The 8,928-nt window shown below is 44.5% G+C and overlaps 1 non-coding gene across 1 annotated transcript; it reads right to left on the reverse strand.

Moving 5' to 3' along the window:
- Positions 1 to 8,463: 8,463 nt before the first annotated feature.
- On the reverse strand, positions 8,464 to 8,534 carry TRNAG-CCC (transfer RNA glycine (anticodon CCC)). Its single transcript has one exon. It is a non-coding gene; the product is annotated as a tRNA-Gly (tRNA).
- Positions 8,535 to 8,928: the final 394 nt, after the last annotated feature.

The raw sequence follows: 8,928 nt of genomic DNA on the forward strand, positions 1-8,928 counted from the left end.
TGCCACCCGGGGCGCAGGTCACGTTGAGCTCTGAATAACCGAGAGAGGCCAAGCCGAGTCCTGGTGTTAGTATCAATAGATGCCCTGGATGAAATGCTTATTAGGCGCTCGGCAGAGGTGCCCGGAGGCGATATCCACGAGGGTTGACAGGAAGGTGAGCGCTGGGTTGGATCCTGGAGGGTTGTTCCCCTTGTAGATTAAGCCGTGTAGGGAGTTAACATCAGTTAACTGACCCAACAAAGGCAGCAGGTGAAGTATGCGCAGAATGGAAAATTGTTACACTGCTGCCGTAAGCAGAAGGTAGGAGTAAAAATCAACACCGCTACGTCAAAACCACAATCAAGTCCCACAGTTTCTACAATGGCTGTTGCATTTAAACCCTGCACACTCTCCCAGGCACTGGGCGCGTTTTCCCTTTTCCCTTGGACGCTCACTCCGAAGACCTGTTGGGATAAATGTTGCGTCCACTGTAAGGCAACAGGAGAGCGAGAGCCCTGGCAGGTGTAGCGGACGGAGCCTCAGAGGCAGCAGGTGGCGTGTGTAGGTGATGGGACAGCGCAGTGGCTGCGGGTCGGTGGGTCGGGCGCCACTGCTGAAAGGCGGCCAGTCTTGTGGGCCGGGCCGTGGGATCTCCTGTGTGTTGGGCAGGCGGGAGTGGGCGATCGGTGGCTTTTCGGAGATCGGTCTGGAAGAACAGCGAGGGGAGGGGAGGGGAGGGCAGGGTGTTGACCGTGCCTGCGGGGTGTATGCTCATAGTTACCGGGCACGGGAGAGACTGTGGTCACTAAGGTAGTTTTCCCAGGACGAGGCTCGTCTACTGCACTCGGGGCGTGCTGATGTAGGGATTTGTGCTGATGAAAGATTGCGTTCGTGCTCTCCCCTGATACCCCTCGGTTCATGACAGACGATGTCTCTTCCGTGGTGTCTCGCTGCGCTCCGCTCCCCGGGCGCAGGGCGAGAGGCGCAGCCCCAGCCAGCGCTCCACAGCTTGGGAAATCGGGTCTGCACCCGCATCTTCCTGGCTTTCCTGTTTCGTGACCAAAGTGTATGGATGGGTCCTGCTTCCTGAGCCACGCCTCCTGTCTGTTCACAAGTGCGGGACGTGCCTTCTCCTCCAGCCCGCTGCCGGCCACGCGCGTGTGTGTGCACGCGCCGGGCCCCGCCCGCTGGGCCCCGCTCTGGTCTGGGCAGTTCCCGCAGCCTGGCCGGCAGGCATCCACAGGAGAAAGGCCACGCGGCCGCGGTGTTGCGAAAGCGTGCGAACGTCGCCCGAAGGCCTCGCGCTCCACAGTCCCTTGGGGGCCAGATCGGAAGGAGGCACCGCTTCCAGGAACAAGGAGGCCCGAGGCCTGCCTTCGCAAGGAGGCTCCCGGAGCCGGCGCGCAGTATCCTTGCCTGGGCTAGCCAGCCCTTCTGGCCTTCCACCCGGCCTCGCCTTCCGCCTCTCCTCTTCCACCCCAGCCGTGTTCCTGCGGAGAGTTAGCGCTCCCTCCACCCGCCCCTCGGCGCCCCCCCCCCCCACCAGCCCTCAGAAATGATCTAGCTGCCTCTGCGGTGCTTACGGCAGGAGTTGGATCAGTGTTTTCCTGCAACGGGAGGAGTGAGAACCTCCGGCGGCAGAAGGCAACCCGTTCCCTTGCTGGTTCTCTGGGGTCAGCCCATCGAGGGGCCTAGCTCGGGGGCCTGGGTCTCGCGCGACCCGAGGAGCCGGCCAAGTTGGCGTCTCTCCCACTGCTCCTCAGGGAACAGCAGGAATATCCTGTGGGGTCCACTCTTACCCAGAAGAGGCACCCGGGAAATCATCCAGCAGAAGGCCAGACGCTGCGCGATAGACCACTTCGGAGCAACGCTTCCGTCGGTCTGTCCTTCCCTCCTAGGGCTTTGGGGAGCGGAGAAATCATCTAGGACGATGCGCTCTTCAGCGTCCTGCCTGAGACAAAAGAGGGAAGGAGGGTGTCTTCCAAGAAGGCAGCAGCGCCGAAGCCTGTGGTCGCAGAGAGGCTTGTGGAACAAGCGCGCCCTCTCTCGACCAGGGTGGATGCTGCTGCGGAAAACTCACCTGGCTGAGGCCGCCTCCTCTCCCTCCTCCCCATCTTCCGTCTTCCCCTCCTCCTCCCCTTCCTCTTCCCCCTTCTTTGTTTTCTATCCTTGGGTTCCTTGAGTGCCTACCTTTCTTTGTGCCAGGGGACCTCTCACTTCCTCCGTAGGTTACACATTTCCTTGGGTAGTTCTGAGCTTCAAATAAGGAATTGTGTGTAACAGTGCCACGAATGCTCAGTAATGGTGACCTCTTATTTTTATCAGTAACATCAATTGAATCATCAGAATTGTCTCTTTTTTAACAAGTGCGTTTTCATTGTCGGAATATATTAATATACATTTAAACCTTACATACTTGTTGAATAATAAATCGGTTCTGCCATTTTATTATGAAAAACAGTGTGTGGAGAATATTCTTACACATATATCCTTGGCAATTCTGTAGGACAGAGTCTGTTCTTTTATCCACTCTGTAGCCAATCTGTTGATGTTAAATACCTTTTACAAAACTTTGCCAGCAATCAAACCCCGGGGGGCGAATTGCCATAGCTCGTTACCATCTCAGTTCAAGGGCTCTGCATAACTGGCACAATACCCCGGATTAGCTGAAACAGAGATTTTTCCACCCAGTGCTCTCTTCTGTTCTCTTTGTTTTCTTCTGTTCTTAGGTCACAGACTCCCAATAAAATGGTTGGCAACACCACTGTTGCTTGGGGAATGTTACTGCTACCATTGTTCACATGCTGGTCTAGACAATATTGTGCTTGGAGTCAGGGCAGAAGAGATCTGCCATGGGCCCCACTGTGGCCCTCTTCTGGCCGTGCCTTCTTCCATTAGGCAAAGATTATATGGAACCAAGGAGACGTTCCCAAAATGTGCAAAGAATCCCAGAATCCCTTGCCCAAGTGTCTTTTAGTTCATGTGTAAAATTTTTGGATCTTTCTTCTTGGCATTGTCAAACTGAGGGCAAAATTCACTTTTTTTTCCTTTTGTACTCAGACCTAGAGCTTGTGGGCAGTGCAGTGTAAAGAGGCTGCTTTTAGGGAGAGCTAGTGGATGTAGCATGGATGTGTTGGAGGTGCAGGACAAAACCTGGTTCCAGCAGGCCAGTAGGCAAGCAGTGGTGGAGGGTCTCACCATACTTCCTTTCTCTGGTGTGTCACTCCAAGAAGTCCAGGAATTCTAAATTCATCCTTGGTGATTATAAAGGCATAGTTTTCAAAGTAAGATAATATAATCTACTTCAATTTCAATGAAGAGGGCTTTTTGTTGTTGTTTGTTTGTTTGTTTCTTAAAGCTTTATCAGTAGCTTTAAAAAGCATAGACTCAGGGTAGATGGCAAGCTTGCCACTAACATTGGCAGGTGCCAGTGCAAAAAAAAAAGAAAAAAGGAAAAGAGGCCTCAAGGCTGCTTACACTCTGAGGTGAATTGCCAAGATAGCTTATTTCATCTTCTGTTCGCGTACAAGGAACACAAAAGCCAAGTTTCAATCCCAGGCTAACTTGAGAAGTCTTATAGGAGGTCCTCCCTACATTAAGGTGGGACCCCAAAGTCTTAAGCCCTCAGGGGTAAGGGTCATCTGATCTAGTCCTGCCCCTTCAAATCCCAGGGCTCTTTGGACCAGGCAGCCTTGGTGCCACAAACAGTATAAAGAATAAGAAAGTTTTAAAAGTTCATGAGAAATTGTGGCCACGGACTCGACCTCTAGAGGATTTAGCCTTGAGTACTCATAGCCTGGGTAGTCTGGGAAACCATAAGACCTCAACTTGGTGTGTTGTTTCCCAGCTGCTAACGAACCCCAGGAGCCTATCAGAGGAGACTATATTCAGAGGAAAATATATTCATTCTAGTGCTGTAGAGGTATCCACAAATAACATTTCAAGAGAAGCAATTAGCACCTAGAATTCAGTTTTAACACATAAGAACGAAATCTCATGCATCTGGAATTTTAACAACAATTCTATCAATCCTTGTGATGAAATGAAATTTATATTTTAAAGCAGGTTGAGAAAATTTAAGCATAGAACTCTCTCTCTCTCTGTCCTCTTAGGCCTCCTCTTTCCCCACTTTCATGTGAAAAGTGCATCTGCATTATACAATAACCAGACCTCCTCAGAGGTGTAAATGCCCCACTGACTGCAGAGATCGTCCCCCCCCCCATTTCTTCTGACACTAGCAATGTAACTTCTTAAAAGATTAGCATTCTTTCCCAACTTCGTAAGTGGTCAAGTGACTTCCTGCTCGTTTTGTACATGATTACCTGGACTATGTATCTTTGGTGAACTTTATGTAAAATGTCAGTATGTCATTTGGATGTATGACCTTTTGTCTCAGAAATGTACATGACTGTGCCTTCGACTTCTAACAGGCAGAACAACAGTTCTCAGAGCTTCTGAGAGTCTCTCTCCTAGGTTATAATCCTCAGTTTGACTCGAATAAAATCCTCTTTTTTCTTCTTAACTTGATTGTTAATAGAATTTTTGTCAACACTTGTATCAAAGCAGACATGAAAATGAAAATTAGAAAATATTCTGAATCAAACAAAATGGAAAATACTATGTATACACACAAGGTGCAGCTAAACCGGTCTTTAGGGGACAATACACAGATTTAAATGTAAATTATGAAAATCAGGACTGATCGCTAGTGAGCTAAATCTCCATTTCAAAAAGTTACAAAAAAGGATAACAACAACAACAGAAGCAGATAAGTGCAGAAATTATGTAGAAAACCAGGAATTAAAGAATTAGAAATAAATTTACAGAAGCGAAAAAGTAAGTGGTTGCCTCTTTGAAAAGACTACTAAAACTGATAAAACTGTTAAGAGGCAAGAAGGCCCCCCACACGTGTGCTTCTGAAGACATGTGCAAGAAGGTTCACTGAAGCACTGCATGTACTTATAAAAACATGTAAACTACCCAATGGTCCTCTGAGGGGAAAGGATACATAAACTCTGGTTTATTCTTTCCATGGACTGTTCTACAGCTATTAAGCCATTAAGATGAATGAACTAGTTCTATCTATCAATATGGATAAAACTGAAAAACAAAGTTGAATGAAAAAAAATCAAGTGACAAAAGATGACATAGTATGATGGTGTTCATATAAATTCTTAAAACAAAAAAATAGATGGATATATTATATATGTCTTTAATCATTTATTGTCATATACCAAAACATGTAAAGAAATGTCACACCAGCATCAGGAGGATGGTTATTTCTAGAAGGGAAATGGGAGAATGGGGTGAAGTGATTAAGGAGGTGAGGAGAAGTTCAGCAACATCTGAAATATTTTTAGTTCTTATGAAAATTCTAAAAAGAACATGGCAAAAGGATAACATCATTTAAAATTAGATAAGGGATGCATATTTATTTTTTGTACTTTTCGTATTTTTTAAATTTTTAAAATTTTTATAAATATTTTAAAGAAATAATAGCCCAGAGTGGGAGGCGAGTGTGGGACTGACACAGGAGAGTGCTTTCTTAAATACTCCCAGTGCCTCTTCTTAGGCATCGCATGGCTCTTAAATGTCAGCAGAGGTCTCCAAAATCCTTGAGAGCTAAAAAAATTATCTCAGCCCCCAATTTCACAGCTTGTGGAAATTCTAAATAAAAAGAAATATACATAGATTTTTTTAAAAAGAGAGGAAAGAAGGAAGCCATTACTACTGAGCTCGTAGAGGTAAGGAAACAATAAATGAATATCATAAACACATATATGACAATTGATTAAAAATTTAGAGGAAGTGAACATATTCCAATAATGAGTTTAGGGAAATAAAATGGACTAGTCCTACAAGCATTACATTTTTTAAATCAGAATTTTAAAATCTTCCTTCAAAGAAAGCTCCAGGACCAAAAAAAGTTCATTAGAAGAAATGACTCCAAAGCAAACAGATTCTAAAAGAATTAAAAGATGGCACATTTCTCCAACTTTTTTTTATGAGTTTATGTTGAAACCAACAACCCCCCACAAAGGCAATGTGAAAAATATAAATTACAGACCTGTCTTATTTGCTGCAATGTTAAAAAAAAATACTGAATCCAGCAATACATTTTTTAATTGTGAAAAATTGGTCTTATCCTGCGAAAACAGTTGATTATCATTAGAAAATAAATTAATCTAACCACATTAACAACGTAGAGGAGGGAAATCATAATCACTAAAACAGAAGAGGTATTTGAAAAAATTCATCATTGATTTAACATTGAAAAAAAATCCTTTAGCATAATAGGCTAGAAGAGAACAGCCCTAATCTGCTAAGGGTAGCTTCCAAAACAAAAACAAACAAGAAACCTTCAGCATACATTATAGTGGGTAATAAACCCCTGGCTCCCAGCCCCCCACCCCCATTACCAATCAGGAACCCTCAGGAATCAGACAAATAGGCCTCACTCTGACCACATCTTTTCACCATTGTGATGGAGATCTTAGCCAGTGAGGAAAGGCAAGAAAAGAAAAGGTATAAGAAGTGAAAATGAAAAATGACTACTATAATTATTTACATGGATGAAAGATGAATTACTAGAATTATTAAGAGAATTGAGTTTATTTGGTATATACAAATATTTTAAAATCAGACTAAATTGGAGGATTCAATTGGATTAAATTGAGGATTCAAGAAACAAAGGTATTAAAAACATTTTAAATGTTCAACAATTATACCACACAGTTCAATCACATGCACTGGGGATAGGACAGGGGAATGAAAGGTGACTCCTACCTCTACCATAACCAAAATCATTTCAACGTGAAATTAAACATAAAATGATTTTAGTTGGTGTTATATAGCAGGGTATTTCCATGATCTCAAGGGTAAGCAAGGATTTTAAAAATAAGATAAAAAGACCAGTTCTTCAGTATGGAGGTTCCTTAAAAAACTAAAAATAGAATTACCATATGACCCAGCAATCCCACTACTGGGCATATACCCAGAGAAAACCATAATTCAAAAAGACACATGCACCCCGAAACATTTTTTTTCTCTAATGATCTCCATTTTTATCAAAGGTAACTATAAGACTAATTTGTTTGCAAATATCGTATGTCAACACATATATGTGGAACCTAGAAAAATGGTACAGATGAACCGGTTTGCAGGGCAGAAATAGAGACACAGATGTAGAGAACAAACGTATGGACACCAAGGGGGGAAAGTGGCGGGGGTGGGGTGGTGGTGTGATGAATTGGGCGATTGGGATTGACATACATACACTAATATGTATAATGGATAACTAATAAGAATATGTCATAAAATGTAGGGGAAAAAAAAGACCAGTTCTTAACGAAGACTGATCAATTGGACTACATCAAGCATCTCTGTTCATCAAACCACAGACTAAAGAGTAAAAAAGACAAGTCACAACTTGAGTGAATGTCCTTGCAGTCAGCATAATCAACTAGTACTGAAGATATTTAATAAATTCTTACAAAACAGGAAGAAAAAGACCTGTAGGAAAATCACCAAGGTCTTGGGTGGGGATGGGGTGGGGGAGAACCTATAAGACAAAATCCAAATGGTTAACAAATATGTAAGGGTGCTCAAATTCATAACCAATAAGGGATATTAGAAGTGAAATCCCAATGAGGGAACATTACAGATGGTGAAGAAGAAAGAGGAGGGGCTAATATGTATAATGGATAACTAATAAGAATATGTCATAAAATGTAGGGGAAAAAAAAGACCAGTTCTTAACGAAGACTGATCAATTGGACTACATCAAGCATCTCTGTTCATCAAACCACAGACTAAAGAGTAAAAAAGACAAGTCACAACTTGAGTGAATGTCCTTGCAGTCAGCATAATCAACTAGTACTGAAGATATTTAATAAATTCTTACAAAACAGGAAGAAAAAGACCTGTAGGAAAATCACCAAGGTCTTGGGTGGGGATGGGGTGGGGGAGAACCTATAAGACAAAATCCAAATGGTTAACAAATATGTAAGGGTGCTCAAATTCATAACCAATAAGGGATATTAGAAGTGAAATCCCAATGAGGGAACATTACAGATGGCGAAGAAGAAAGAGGAGGGGGAGGGGGAAGAGGGGGTGGGAGAGGGAGGGGAAAGGGAAGGAGAAGGAGAAGGAGAGGGGAAGGGAAGAGGGGGATAAGGAGGGGAGGAAGTGGGGCAGGAGAAGGAGGATGAGTAGGAGGTGGACGACACTTGCAAGTAGAAAGGTACCAACTGGCCAGCGAGGTGGTTGCTGCCATATGGTACTCCCTCACAGCCCCAGGGCTCTGCAAAGTCCCCATTCAGACTCGTCCTTAACGTTTTCGGCTCAGGACTGCCTTCAGGTGTTAATTCTCATCTTCGTACTCCTTGTGGCCAAAACCACGAGGTCATCGGACTTGCGTGTGCAGCAGGCAAGAACCAAGGAGTGAAAAGTCTGGGCCGGAAAAGGGATCGAAAAGAGACACTCTGCACTGGCCGGGAATCGAACCCGGGTCTCCCGCATGGGAGGCGAGAATTCTACCACTGAACCACCAATGCCCCTCTCTGTGCAGTCCTCTGACGGCTCTCCAGAAAGCATCTCCAGAGTGACCGAGGGCCCCGCGGCGGCGAAACAAAGAGGTTCCATAATAGGCCTACACCGTTGTCTTTGAAAGACAGAGCTCACAGACTGACAGGCGCTCGGGGCAAAGCCTTGCGAAAAAGGCCTACAAGCAGGCAACAGCATGAAGTAGGGAAATTCCAATGAAAATATCAAAATATCGGCTTCGTCAGCTCACACCACAACTCTGAACAAGGCTTTCTAACCGTACAACAGACCCCTGCCGAAAAAATATCGGAAATTCATCCAGATTCCTTGTTTATGACCCTATACCTGCAACTGTCAACCTCAAACTCTTACCTTAACAGAGTCTGAGAAAATAATCCAACTTGC

The sequence above is a fragment of the Physeter macrocephalus genome, unplaced genomic scaffold (assembly GCF_002837175.3).
Source record: "Physeter macrocephalus isolate SW-GA unplaced genomic scaffold, ASM283717v5 random_2572, whole genome shotgun sequence".
NCBI lineage: Eukaryota > Metazoa > Chordata > Mammalia > Artiodactyla > Physeteridae > Physeter > Physeter macrocephalus.